At 40.6% G+C, this 14,739-nt stretch overlaps 1 long non-coding RNA gene across 1 annotated transcript in view; it reads left to right on the top strand.

The window, feature by feature from the left end:
- LOC128627349 (uncharacterized) overlaps positions 1-7,612 on the top strand; it is a 43,192-nt gene extending 35,580 nt beyond the window's left edge. Inside the window, exon 3 of the long non-coding RNA XR_008391519.1 lies at positions 7,561-7,612. This is a non-coding gene — a long non-coding RNA (uncharacterized LOC128627349). The remainder of the gene's footprint in view (positions 1-7,560) is intronic.
- The last annotated feature ends 7,127 nt before the right edge of the window (positions 7,613-14,739 follow it).

Here is a 14,739-nt window from a genome sequence, read left to right on the forward strand (position 1 = left end):
ATTTGTTGTTTCCTTCTTTTGGTTGTGTGAAGAGGCACAGTGTATGTACCTACGCCTCCATCTTGGTCAGAAGTTAAATTTTCTAGAAATTTGTTTTCTGGTGCCAATTTAAGAAGGAGCAAAAGTGAACTTTTACTGAAAAACTAATCAATAGGAACCACATTTTTAATAGAACTCTTTTGCCTAATCAAAAAAATAGTATTGGTAGGGAGGAAACTGTTGTCCAAAGGAGACATGACTCTGTAGATGACCCTCAACGATCCTCCAGCTACAGGTTTAAACACAACTCTCACCATTTCTCTAAGCACCTTTGATTTTTACGTACATTGAGACTTCAGTCCACTCTGAATGCTCTCCTCCAACACTGTGCTCCATATATTCTGAGTCTTTTTGTTACCCCTCTTCTGTCCCCATCATTCGGAAGCTCACCACCCTCACTTGTCATGTTAAGGGATAGTAGCCATCAGAGTGAAAATACTAGGCCTTCAACTTTATTTACATTTATGTAAACACAATATCATGTGAACAAGAGAGGTTTGTTAATATAGTATCCAGGGCCAAGACAGCTGAACTTTGCATGTGGTTTCTTTGGGTTGATTTTATGTCTATAAACACATTTTGTTTGGTTTTAAACTGAACATAAAATAATCAAACTAAGTTTCAGTGCATTGAGTAGATAAATTGGAAAAATAAAAAAAATTCTTTACCCAAGGACATGCATACACACACACACACACACACACACACACACACACACACATATTAGAGAGAGAGGGAGAAACATTGATGTGAGAGAAAAATATGAATTAGTTGCCTCTCAGTTCCTGACCAGGGACTGAACCCACTACCTTTTGGTTTATGGAACAGTGCTCCAAACAACTGAGCCACACTGTCCAGGGCATGAAAAACATTTTAAGCAAAACTAATTATGCCTCATTTATGTCTCATGAGCTGGTGCTATTTGACGTAGCAACTGCAGTTTTAGGTAATGGCCAAGTGGGAGCTATATGCACTTTTCATGGAGTCGACTTTATATACTGACCTATTGCTCCAAAGCAACACATTAGCCAATCCTTCCTTTGATGGAAAAAATACACACAGAATCCTTTAAAAACTCCCGTGGAGTATGTGTGTGTGTAGGGGCAGGGGTGGCGAGTATAAGGCGTAACACGTATGTGTGCATTGAGGGGATGGGTTGACTGGGACAAGGGGAGGCCTCACTGTGGACAGTCTCTGTTGTAGTAAGGACGATACGTTCCATGCCCCCATGACCAAATTTGATGACTGTCAGATGAAGTCATGCTGTAACAGGGTTTTTAAGTTTTTTAAAAGCTGAGTTGATTTAAAAACTGTTGCAACCGGTGTAGTTGCCAGATATAATAATATAGGACACTTAGTTAAATTTGAATTTCAGATAAACAGCAAGTAATGTCTTAGCATAAGTTTGTTCCAAATATGGCATGGTACATTCTTAGACTAAAAATTCATCATTGTCTAGCTGAAGTTCAGATTTAACTGGGTGTCCTGAATTTTTATTTGCTAAATCTGGTAACTGAATAACTAAGCAAACGTTTGGAAGTCATTCCTTCAGAATCATTTAGTCCAGCCCAGCTTGAATGTGCTCTTTAAAAGTAAGGGAGCTGTTTCAACAACACTTGAGAAAGTTACGCTCTGCTATTGTGTCAACACCAAAAGCTCATGTGCCCGATTTTTGCCTCTTTCTTGCTTTATGTTATTAAACAATACCACTCTTTCAAACCCTTGCCGTTATATGCATTTACTTTGAGGGAGGATGCCACGTTTTAGCTATTCTCTTATCCTTGAAGACAAAAGCTTTGAAAAATTAGGACCATGTTGGAGTCCTAGATACATAAAGTATGTTTTCCAGCCAAATGCAATGTATTGTTTCAAGCTGATTTTACCCCCTTTTTCTTGGGAAAAAAAGTACAGCATCTTAAACTAAAGCACACTTCAGTCGTCCCCCTGCGCCTGCTGCTTGGTGCCAGCAGCCACAACACAGGGCTTTCATCTGGGCTTCAAAGTGTGTGGGAGGGAGTGTGGGGGAGGGGAGCGGGGAAGAAAGGGAGGGCAAGTTGAATGCAGAAAGGGAAACAAACAAACAGAAAAGAAAAACGGGCTGGGGCGGGTGGCAGGAGAAGTCTCCTATCTTTCAAATATCACATCCAGTGGCCAGGGCTGCAAGATGCAAAGCCTTCCCAGTTTTCCCCTGTTGTGTATTTTTGTGTTACTGCCACTTCCCATGCTGGGAAGATTCTTGTCATCCCTCACATATTTTATCCACAGAAAAGGCTGCCCTGCCCTGGGCTTGGTGATTGAGGCTGTGCCCCTGGTCTGCCACTCTATCAGTGGTTCCCAAGGCTGTCTAGCCTGGGAAAAGCTGCATGGACACGTTCCAAAATCAGCATTACATGCATCATTGTTCTTACTCTCCCTGATTAGAGTGCACACAATGAAAACAACAGCAACAGCCTCGTTTTCTAGCCTTCCTCCCAGCATACGGCAGTTCTTAGTCTGTTTTTCTTTCTCTGGGTCTTCCTGCAAGTTAACCACTTCAGTGCTGGGGAAGTCCCGGGCCTCAGGGCAACTGCCCTGCATGCTGCTTTGTGCTCCTAGGAGGTCACTCCTGCTCCGGGGCAGTGGCAAAGCAGCCAGCCTTGCCCTTCTCCTGAAAATCTGTGCAGAGCAGCTAGCAGGGTGAAAAGTCATAAACTGTGTGTGGTGCCGCTGGGTCGGCTGTGGGCATGCATTCCAGAGCAGCTCTACACAGCCTTGAGGTTGGTTAGGCCCTCTGAGTTTCTCATATGTAAAGCAGGGACAGATGTGAAGAGGTGGGAGTCTTGGTGTTTTAACTCTTAAAGCCACAAAAATCTATCTGCATTAAACCTATTGGGTTTAGTTGTTGAGTCTCAATTATCTGTTGAAAACTCTTCTAACTTTCTTTGGAACTTTTGAATAAAACCTTCATAAACATTTGCATTTCTGTGGAGCTATTGGGTGGGGAATGACAATTTTTACTTTAAAGGCTACACAGAAGCCATGGCTGGTGTAGCTTAGTGGATTGAGCATGGGCCTGCAAACCAAAGGGTCCCCAGTTCAATTCCCAGTCAGGGCACATGCCTGGCTTGCAGGCCAGTTCCCAGCAGAGGGTGCATGGGGGCAACCACAGACTGATGCTCTCCCTCTCTTCTTCCCTTCCCTTCCCTACCCCTCTAAAAATAAATAAAATCTGTAAGAAAATTTTAAAAAGCTATAGATCAAATCCAAGTCCTATTACAATAAATATTAAAATGAATATTCTTTTTATAAAAACAAAGGAAAAGATTTCCAAAGCAAGTATTGACTTCTTTATTTGTAATAATAAAGGACACATGACATTCCCGTGTAACTGAAGAACTGTGGATGTTTCTCTGGAGTACATGGCAGCACCATTGACCTGACTCTGATTTAAGGGTATGAGTGGGTGAAGGGTGGAGAAGGCTATGTGAGCGTGTGTCACTGCCTTCAAAGTTGCAGCTCCAGCTTCCACAGGCTGCACAGACATCGCCAGTCTGGAGAATTCGTTCTCGCACCTGGAGTCCCAGCTCCAGTGCAGAAGGACTTTCATGCAGCTGTGGAGACATCCTCCACTGTGTTCCTCATGTCCCTCTGGAGATGAAACATTATACACATTTCTGGCCTGGATGAGGAAATTGGTCATGAAGTTAGGAAAGATGGAAGGGTGAGGTTTACCTTTGGGTCACCATTCTTGACTTTTAAGGATGTTTAGGACATGAAACAAATAGAGAGTGACCCTTAGTTTTGTAAGTTTTTAGAAATGGAGTGCTTTATGCTGTCGTGTGAAGGTCTCCCGGTTGAGACTGGTTGTCACTCTGCTGCTGCTTGAATGAAAATCCATGAGGCGGTTTAGAAAACCACTGTCATTCATTGACCTATACAAATGGAGAGGATTTCTTCTTCTTCCTGCTCTTCCTCTCACTACCTCTCCTTCTTCCAGCTGTGCTGCACCTCTGTAATTATTGTAATACCGTTAGCCAATTTCTGATCCATGTCATTTTGTGGTCATGGTTCCCATTATTTTCCAGAAGTTTGTTCCTTCTCTTCTGTGTAATTGGTCAGTGATTTGTCTCCCTGCCGCTACCTACATGAGCTCTCCAGCGTCTCACAAACAAACAAAAACTCCAAGTCAAAAACAACAAAAACTGAACTGACTCACTTAGCCAAGATCTGATTTTTCTTACCAACCATAAAAATCTCACAAGGAGAATTGAGATATTAAATGATAGGATGACGCTGGAGAAAAGAGTAGGCCCAGCACGTCTGAGAGAAGCTGAGTTGGTTCTGGTTTCCAAAGCTGTAGATGGTTCTTTTATTTCTTCGGACTCAGGAGACAGCTAGGGAAGAGATGCAACAACATGTCATTTTATAGGCTCTCTTCTATACTCCCCAAGTCTCCAAAAATAAATGTTTGCTGGAATGAAAGAGACTACGTTATTACTTTATATCACTAGCATTTCTCTCCTGGAAATAGAATTGCTTGGTGGCACTTGTGCTAATATCTCAAGTCCACTCTTCATGAGTTTCATATATAAGCAATTCCTGGGCAGAGGTCTTCCTCACCCACAACCTCCACTCATCCTGAGTGATTCTCACCAGATATGAGCTGCTGAAGGCACTAATGGGGCACAAGGCAGGCACAAGCACAGGACTTGAAGCCGAAGCCCTGCTATTGACTTTGGCTCCATTACTTTGGGCCATCAACCATGGTCTCACTCTTCCCCACCTCCCAGAACAGATGAGAAGATTAAATAAGATAATGGGTAAAAATGCTTTATGAGATGTATTCAAATTTTAGTTGCTAAAATCTTTTCATTGTGTAAAAACTGTGAACATGAGATTTACTAGTGAGCCAAATAGGTTTACCGTGGGCAGTGCTTATGGAATTTCATTTATTTTTTTTAAGTTAGCTCTGCATTAGGCATAATCTTTGAGCCATTTAAGAGGCACTTTACACGCACAGATATACATGCAGAAAACATTTAAATATTAATATCTGTATTTATTTCTTAGGGCTGCCCCCAAAACCCCAGTATGGATAGGTAGCTTAAAACAACAGAAGCCAATGCCCTGACAGTTATAAACAGAAGTCTGAAATCAAGGTATTGGCAGGATCAGCTCCCTCTGAGACTCTGGGTAAATCTTCCTTGCCTCTGACTAACTTCTGGTGACAGCTGTCAATCCTTGGCTGTCCTTAGTTTGCAGCTGAGTTCAATCCCTGCTTCCATCCTCCATGATACTTTCCCTGTGTCTTCATATCTTCATACAACAATCTCTTTTTTTCTTGTAAGGACACCCATCATATTGGGTGAGAGCCCACTCTGATGACCTCATTTTGATTACATTTGCCAAGCTTATTTCCAAATAAGGCCACATTTATAGGTACTGGAGGGTTAGGACTTCAACATACTTCTGGGGGAATGCAACTGAACCTGTAACAAAGTCCTACAAAACAACCCAGTGCCTCCCAGTGCCTCGCTAGGGACCTGGCTTCCAGGCTGAATTTGCCATGAATTAGCCAACTAACTTGTAGATAAAACAAGGGAGTTGGACTAGACCTTTTAGAATATTTTTAAATGTCAATGCTTTATAATTTAGCATTTTAGTACTCTTCTATTGGTACTTCTTCTAAGACTATGATGGTTCTTTTCACTCACCAACAAATCTGTGTATACCAAAATCCAAAGTCTGGCTGCGGAATGAAGGGCGGAACCATTGCAAGCTTCCGTGAACCAATTAAGCAGAATTATTTTTTGTTAGCTTCATCACTCCACATCCTCCCTTTCTCTTTCCTGGACTGTTGCAATATTCTCTCGGCTGCCTGGAGTCTCCCTTAGCAGGGGCTGCTGGAGTGAGCTTTTAGAAAGCCACCCTGGTCCTGCCACACATTGTATAACACCCTGGAATGGGTCCCCACATGCGCTGGATGGGCTGTGACTCCAAGCTTGCTGCCAGGGGTCTCTAAGCAGGAACTGATCACCCAGACTCATCTGCTCAAGATTTACCCTCCCTAAATTTGATCTGCTCATATGTTTCTTCCATCATACTTCACATTTTTATACTTTGGTGTGTTATATTCCCCCCGTTAGGCCTTTCTCCTTTATTTTGTGCCTAGAGAATTTGTATTTACCCTACAAAGTCCAGTTCGAAAGCCATCACCTTTGGGAAGCCGTTCCTGACTAATCTAGTTAGAAATAATCATTATTTTAGTATCACCGTTTAGTTTATATTTATTCCTATTTTTGCATTATAACATTGGGGGGTGTGTATCCATACTAGTTAGGATGTTGCTCAAGGGTTGGGCTGATGTCTCTGTCTTTGAGGAAGGGTCTGTGCCTTCATTATTTTCAGATGTCAAAAGCACCAACATAGTTGGTACTTAAAAACATTTTATTAAATTGAATTAAATAAGCAGCTCTTGACAAGAAACTGAAACCACCAGTCAGAGTCAAAAAAAATTTTTTTAATGTGGGTTGCTTTTGAATTAATGCAATAGTAAGACGTGCTTTGGCACAGCTGTCTCGCATACCTGGGTTAAGTTCTAGTGCAAACAGCTGTGTTGCTGTAACTTGCTGTAAAACACCCACTTCACACGGGGCCTGTGGGGCGCATGGAAGGCAGCCAGGTTCGGGGCTGGCAGTTACCTGAAAACACTCAGGTTAAATTTCTATGGCCACGGCAGTTAGGCAGCCCCTTGTAATTATTCCCTGTACCTGGCAGCCTTGCCTTACAGGGCATCTTCTGAGAGGGCGGGAGTCCCAGAGAAGCAGGTCTGGCCTGCCACCTTAAACATCACACTGTTCAGAGCTGCCCCCAGGTTGTCTGAGAGCTGCCTTGCAATTAGCCTATGTCCAGTGGCAGGGCTCCAAGTTGTAAATTATCAACCACATTAATAGACATGATGAGCAACTAGGGGAAGAGAACCCCGGTTGGATTATTGTTAAAGGTGTGCTCACTACTTCTATTCTCCTGTTAAATTGGCCCCTTTCTAATCTTGCTGTGGAACTCTGGGAAATGAAGGATCAAGCTCCTATAGAGAGTTAGTTAGGCTGGGCCGGGGTAGAAAAAGAAAGAGGTAAAGCCTTGGACGCTGTTGGGATGATGGAGGGGAGGGCACACAGGCCTCCAGAAGAATGGCCTTGATGCCAGTGTTGGGAGGAGCGGGATTTGAGTGCTGAGCCTCAGTGGGGCTTTAAATTGCATGTGAATCAGGATAGTCTCCTTGTTTATACCCACCATTCTCTAAAGGGCAGATGGAAACGTGCAACTACCAGTCCTGTTTTTTTTTTAATTCTCAATATAAGCATCCAAACCCCTACTTCCATTAGAGAGCTTTCAAATACCACTAATTGGTGGCAAGTGTTACTGCCTGTGTTTGTATTTGTCTTGATTCCAAAATTAGACTGAAGATTTCTGAGAATAGGACACTTATCTCATCCATTTTCGTTGTACCTAATAAATTTTCTTATAACTGATCACACACAGAAACCTTGAGTTTGGAGAATAAATGTTGCAGATGTGACACCCCATAATCCAGGGGAAGGAATCTCTTGAGAAGGGGCTGAATAAATATGATGGTTTTGGAGGAGAATCCTAATTTGGTGAGTAAAAAAGCATCTGTGGCTTTATCCTATTACTGTCATTGGCAATCCATGTGATCTTTAGAAGCATTTTTAGGAATAACCAGGCTTTGGGAAAAATAGCAAATCACCACGGATAAATGGATCATTAAAGGTATGTTACCACAGAACTCAGGATTTACTTTATTTTACATGTTCCAACTTGGTGAATATATGGATTTGTTGAAAATTCTTATAAAGGCCTACTAAGTGTAAGGCACTAAGCTAGGTTGTTATTGTAAAGGGTTAAGATTATCAGCATATTTGACAACCTGTTTCTAAAAGTTTTCTGTCGGGAAATGTGATACTCCAGGAAGGAACCCCACCTAAATGCAGGCCTCAAATCCCTGGGCACGGAGCCCTTCTCAGGTGGAAAGCAGGGCCCTGTGTGCCCTAATGGTTCCCCAGTGATGTTCTCAACTAACGAAGTGGACAGGACACAACAGGCTCATGGTCCCTACAAGTCATTTGCTTCCTGTTGCAAAACGCCAGTGACGTCTGACTGACTGCCTTTCACACGCAGCAGGTTGTTCCGGCACTCCATCATATTCGGAAGCTAACCTATCACAGACGCCTATGAGTCCATGTCGTGAAATGTCAAAAATGTTGTAAATATTAGTGATGGGCCAACCTCAGAAGTGCTGGAGGTTTAGTCTGGGAAAAAATCCAAGATTTTGTGAGCTTGTATAAACACTTTTGATCTTGAAAAATTGGTCTGCAAATCTTGCAAGAACAGGTTCTCTCCCAAGATTTACAGAATTATTTTGGTTTAGTGTACCCTTTGTGGTTATTTGGGGGGAAATTTTGGTATTCATTCCTTTTTATTTTGAGCATTCTGATAAAAACAAATGCATTAAGATATGTGTGCTTTATAGACTTCCAGGAAATCCAGGAAGCTCAGAGAGTCCCAAAGAAGTTGGACCCAAGAAGAAACACACCAAGGCACATCATAATTACATTAGCCAAGATTAAAATGAAGGAGAGAATCCTAGAAGCAGCAAGAGATAAGGGGACTGTCACCTACAAAGAAGTTCCCATCAGACTGTCAGCTGATTTCTCAAAAGAGACCTTACAGGCAAGAAGGGGCTAGAAAGAAGTATTCCAAATCATGAAATCCAAAGACCTACAACCAAGATTACTCTATCCAGCAAAGTTTTCATTTAGAATGGAAGAGCGGATAAAGTGCTTCTCAGATAAGACCAAATTCAAGGAGTTCATCATCACTAAGCCCTTATTATATGAAATGTTAAAGGGACTTATCTAAGAAAAAGAAGATAAAAAAGATGAACAGTGAAAGGATAGCAAACTCATAGTTATTAACAACCACACCTTAAACAAAAGTAAACTAAAAGGATAGCTAGATCAGGAGCGGACACATAGAAATGAAGATCTCATGGAAGGTTAGCAACAGGGGAGTGGGAGAAGGAGAAGGGGGGAGAAGGTACAGAAAATAAGTAGCATAGACAGTAGGTAGAAAATGGATAGGGGGGGCAAGAATAGTATGGGAAATATAGAATCTAAAGAACTTGAGACACATGGTCATAAACTAAAAGGGGGTAATGGTGGGGACGGGGAGGTAGGGTGGAGGGGAATGAAGGGGGGAATAGAACAACTGTAATGGCATAATCAATAAAAAATAAATTTAAAAAAAGAAATAAAATCTTTTTAAAAAGTAGGTTGGATGGGGTGATCTTGAGTGTTTTTTTCTTTAGCATTTTAGACGAGGTTTTTATTCTAGGGCTATATGTTACTTTCTTTATCCCTTGGAGGCCAAGCATAGTGCCTTACACTCGGTAGGTCTTTATAAATACTGGTTAAATGGAACATATACACTTAAGTTTTAGGAATCATTATTTCAACCAAATATTTACTGGGTGTGTTACTTTGAGCAAATCATTTAATCTCTCTGAATCTCGGTTTTCTTGCTTGGAAAATTTGGTCATTTGACCATTGGATTTCATATCTGCATTATTATTAGTAATATTATTAATATTCCTAATTGTACTTGGAGCTTCAAATGGAACCTCACACAGAAGTCCAATGTGTGAAATGGAGCAGAAATGGAGCCACTCTGGGTGAGCGTCTCAGGGCAGTAGGACCGACTCCAACCCGCCTCATCCCTGCTGATCCTTGTCCTCGTCTTCCAAGGCATCCGCAGACCCCCTGTGGCTCCCCAGAGCATAATCTGAGGAATATTGATATCGATACTCTCTGAAGCTTCTTTTAGGTCAAACATTTTAGCTTTTTCTGGGAAAACATAGAATTTTTATTGCTGAGACTAATAAGCTTCGGGGGAAATAAAATGTAATCAAACCTCTCCCTACCTTGAATAACGTACCTTTTTCATTAAACACAGTCTGAAACAATGGAACAGAAATCAAATATATATAAAAACTAAAAATGACAGATCTAATTTTTGCTTCACTAACAAATTTGAATATCAAAAGGATATTTTTCATATGTATAAATAATAAAAATCTATAAGAAATCTCTATTTTTATGGCCAACTTTGAAATAATTATTGCACTTTGTCATCGTTTAATAGTAACTCATCCCTGTAATTTATATAACCAAGACTGGAAATATATATCTGTTTCACACAGATTTATAAAATCAAAAGTAGAAATCAGTTTCTTCATTATCAGTGTATGCAAGGGTGGCTGGAAATTTAGCTTAGCATTTCAATTATTATCTGGCAAAATCCTAGTGAAAAAGCTATATCCAGGAGACAAGTAATTGCTGGAAAATCACCAAGAAACATTTCAGTGGCATTTTTACAAGAGATGTTTGGGCCTTCTACCTAATCCATATACCTTTAAAAAGATAAATAGGGCCAGATTCTGTGTCTGAATCAGCCTAGTGGAAGAAGACGGCTCGCGGAGATTCCAGGCTGTCTCTGACCCTGCAGGGCAGCTCCCCCCACCCTCCAGGGAAGCTGAGAGCCGCCGCTGGCTCTTGCTTGCACACATGCAAGCTGTGGGAACCCTGTGTGTTTATAGGCTCTGCCCTTCTGCCTCCACACAGCGCAGCATTGAGGCAAGACTGGTTGAGTCATTGAAGTAATCAACTTCATCACATCCAGTTCTTCTGCAGATGACATCAAATCTATGTTAGGAGCTTGTTGATTTTAAAAACAAGTGGCATAGCACTGTGCAGATGATGTTATTTCCATATGAAACATTTTTGCCAGCTACATTTGGTGGTAGGGTAAACTCAGAAAGGGTCATTTAACTAGGTCACTGTGGTATCATGGGGAAATGGCTTGATTCTGTAGGTTATGATTCTGGGAGCCTGTTTAAAGTGAAAAGTCTGGGATAGGAGAACAGAGCAAACACACACCATACAGATGCCGCCCAAATGAGGGGCAGGCAAAACCAAAACCTACCCAGGTTCTGATAAAGGGGAAAAGGAAAGGTGGTCTGGTTCAAGGAGAAAACCAGACCATGCACTTACACATTTTAATATGTATGTACAAAGATATACAATGAAATAAATAATAACTTGGAGATTTATTTTTTGAAATTGGCAATGTGTTAGAGTATGGTGCTTTTCTGAGGACAATATAGGGAATTTAGAATATAAGAAGAAGATGAAAAAATCTTTAAATTATCTCTTACTCAATGTTGATAAGTTGTATCCATTTCTGGGTTTCACAACTTGACAGAAACAGAATTTGGAGGGTATTCAAAGGTGCTTTAAAAGGATGAAAAATAAAGCCTTTTCTTTGGAAGACAGGATTAAGAAAATGACTATAAATTTAAAGTAAACTGAAAGGAAAAGACCTTTGAACGTGTACATATTTAAATATTTAAGTAATTTGAAAGACTGCATCGAGCTTCTTTCTCTAGATCATTTTATGGAGAATTTTATTCAATGTTATGTCTCTAATCACTGATATAATGTTTCCATAAGCAAAATGTGAATGAATAACCAAACAAAGCAGAAGAATTAAAGTTAAGTTTCAGAGGTACCAGCAATTGTTTTGTATTAATTGTTTGCATAGAACATGGAATTTGCAACCTCCTAGCTGGTGAGAATGAAAGGATGTGTAGACCATGTAATGTATTCAATGATTGGAGCTGCTCTCCCACAATTATGCTGTGTTCTCATACTGTATCTGGTCAACTTCTCTATGTGTCAGTATCAATGGACACCAGACCAGTATCAAAGTAATTCAGACATTCACTTAAAAAAGTCCATATACAATATTAGAAACAACTCAGCTCTAAAGGTTAGTTAGATGAGGCAAGCATCCAACAGAACAAAAACTAGTTTTCTACAGATTTATGCAATATAGCTAAGTGGGAAGGAGGAGGCTATATACGAATAAGGATCTAGGTGTGAATCTTGGTTCTCAGTCCTTGGCTTTAAGCAAGGTTCTTAAAATTCTCTAAGCCTTAGAATTATTGTCTGTATAGTGAGGACAACAATTTAATTCTGTAGGGTTATTCTTGGTAAATTAAATAAAACTCCTCATGAGGTGGTTGTGAAAATTAAATAATTCACATAAAGTATTTTAACAGTACCTGGCATGCAATAACTCATAATAAGTGTTAGATATTATTACTATATGAGAAATAGTTGAATGTGGTGCTCATATAGGATGCCAGTTCCTGGTTATGCTGTGATAGGTCACCTTAGGTCATTGGTCCCGAGGATGGCAGGCTGAAAGTTCTAGAGGTTTCACTGCTTCCATGTTGTCTGTTAAATGGATACTTTCCAAACACAAAAGAGCAACCAACATTTGGGCAGCTTGCCTCTCTGTCTAGATTGATACAGTTGACCTTCTGAATCTAAATGTATTAAGTAGACAGGGATAGTACTAGTGGAAATATGAAAAGCCTTTATCCAGAAAGAGGAATAGGGAGTTCTGGCCAAGGTGGAAGCATAGGTAGAAATGCTTTGATTCCTTGCACAACCAACAGAAGGATAACAACCAATTTAAAAATAATAAATAGCCCTGGCTGGTATAGCTCAGTGGATTGAGCACGGGCCTGTGAAGCAAAGGGTCTCTGGTTTGATTCCCAATCAGAGCACATGCCTGGGTTGCAGGCCAGGTCCCCAGTAAGGGACACATGAGAGGCAAGCACACATTGATGTTTCTCTCCCACTCTTTCTTCTTCCCTTCCCCTCTCTCTAAAAATAAACGAATAAAATTAAAATAAATAAATAAATAAATAAACAATTAGAAGTGCCAGAAAATCAAACTGCACAGAACTCTGACAACCAAGGAGTTAAAGAAATATTCACCCAAACAGGTAGGAGGGGCAGAGACAGGAGACAGATAGCCAATCAGAGAGGACACAGGCAAAGTGGCAGACTGTGCATGCAAGGTGGGGCTGGCTGACCGGGAAACTAAAGACCCGAAGCTGGCTGTAAAATACTGCAGGGGTTGCCACAGCAGGAGAAACTCCCAGCTCACAGGAGAGTTGGTTGGAAAGTGGGGCTATAGAGGAGAGGTGAGCAGCATCCTTCCTTCTCTGACCCCTCCCCCACAGACAACACCACTACAGCAAAGAGGGTTGCTCTGCCCTGGTGAATACCTAAGGCTCTGCCTCCTTATAACAGAACAGGTGCACCAAGACAAAGAAATATGGCCCAAATGAAAGAACACATCAAAAGTCCAGAAAAAGAGCTAAGCGACGAGAAGCTAGACAACCTATTTGATGCAGAGTTCAAAACACTGGTAATCAGGATGCTCACAGAACTGATTAAGTTTGGTTGAGAAATGAAGGTTACCCAAAGTGAAACAAAGGAAAATGTATAGGGAACCAATAGTGAAGGAAACTGGGACTCAAATTAATGATTTGGATAAGAAGGAAGAAATAAATGTTTGACCAGAAAAGCATGAACATACAAGAATCCAAAAAAAAAAAAAACAAGGAGAGGCTTAGGAACTTCTGGGACAACTTTAAGTGCTATAACATCCAAACCAGAGAGGTGCCAGAAGGAGAAGAACAAAAGCAAGAAATCAAAAACTTATTTGAATAAATAATGAAGGGAAATTTCCCCAATATGTAAAGGAAATAGACTTCTAGGAAGTCCAGGAAGCTCAGAGAGTCCTAAAGAATTTGGACCCAAGGAGAAACACACCAAGACACATCATCATTAAGTTACCCAAGATTAAAGATAAAGAGAGAATTTTAAAAGCAGCAAGGGGAAAAGAGAGAGTTACCTACAAAGGAGTGTCTGTAAGACTATCAGGTGATTTCTCAAAAGAAACCTTACAGGCAAGAAGGGGCTGGAATGGAGTATTCCAAGTCATGAAAGGCAAGGATCTACATCCAAAATTACTCTATCCAGCAAAACTATCCTTTAGAATGGAAGGGCAGATGAAGTGCTTCTAAGAGAAGGTCAAGTTAAAGGATTTCATCATTACCAAACCCTTATTAAATTAAATGTTAAAGGGACTTATCCAAAAAATAGAAGATAAAAAACTATGAACATTAAATGACAACAAACTCATAATTATCAACAACTGAACCTAAAAAAACAGAAACTAAGCAAAGAACTAGAGCAGGAACAGAACCAGAGAAATGAAGATCACACTGAGGGTTTTCGGTGGGGAGTGGGAGGGGAAGAATGGGGTGGTAAAGGTACAGGGAATAAGAAGCATAACTGGTAGGCATAAAATAGATGGGGAGGTTAAAAATGGTATAGGAAACAGAGAAGCTAAAGAACTTATACGTACAACCCATGGACATAAACTAAGGGGGGAGGGATAGTGGAGGGCAGGGGGTTGCAGAGTAGAGGGGGGATAAAGAGGAGAAAAAATTGGGAAAATTGTAATAGCATAATCAATAACACGTGCTTAAACATTAAAAAAATATATTTTAAAAATGCACAAAGAAAAGAAGAAAAAGAGGAACTGGAGCTTAGAGACACCAAAACATGACAACCAGCAAACCTGAGAGATAACTCCAAGAATCTCCCCAGGCCTGATTCATAATTTGAGTAGGTATTTTACTCATAGATACACATTATGCATTCAACCAAAAATGTATCTTATTTTTGAAGAAATTTAAAGAAGTAAAAAGAAGAAAGG

This window comes from Artibeus jamaicensis, unplaced genomic scaffold (assembly GCF_021234435.1).
Source record: "Artibeus jamaicensis isolate MK-2021 breed Jamaican fruit bat unplaced genomic scaffold, CSHL_Jam_final contig_387, whole genome shotgun sequence".
NCBI classification, from domain to species: Eukaryota; Metazoa; Chordata; class Mammalia; order Chiroptera; family Phyllostomidae; genus Artibeus; species Artibeus jamaicensis.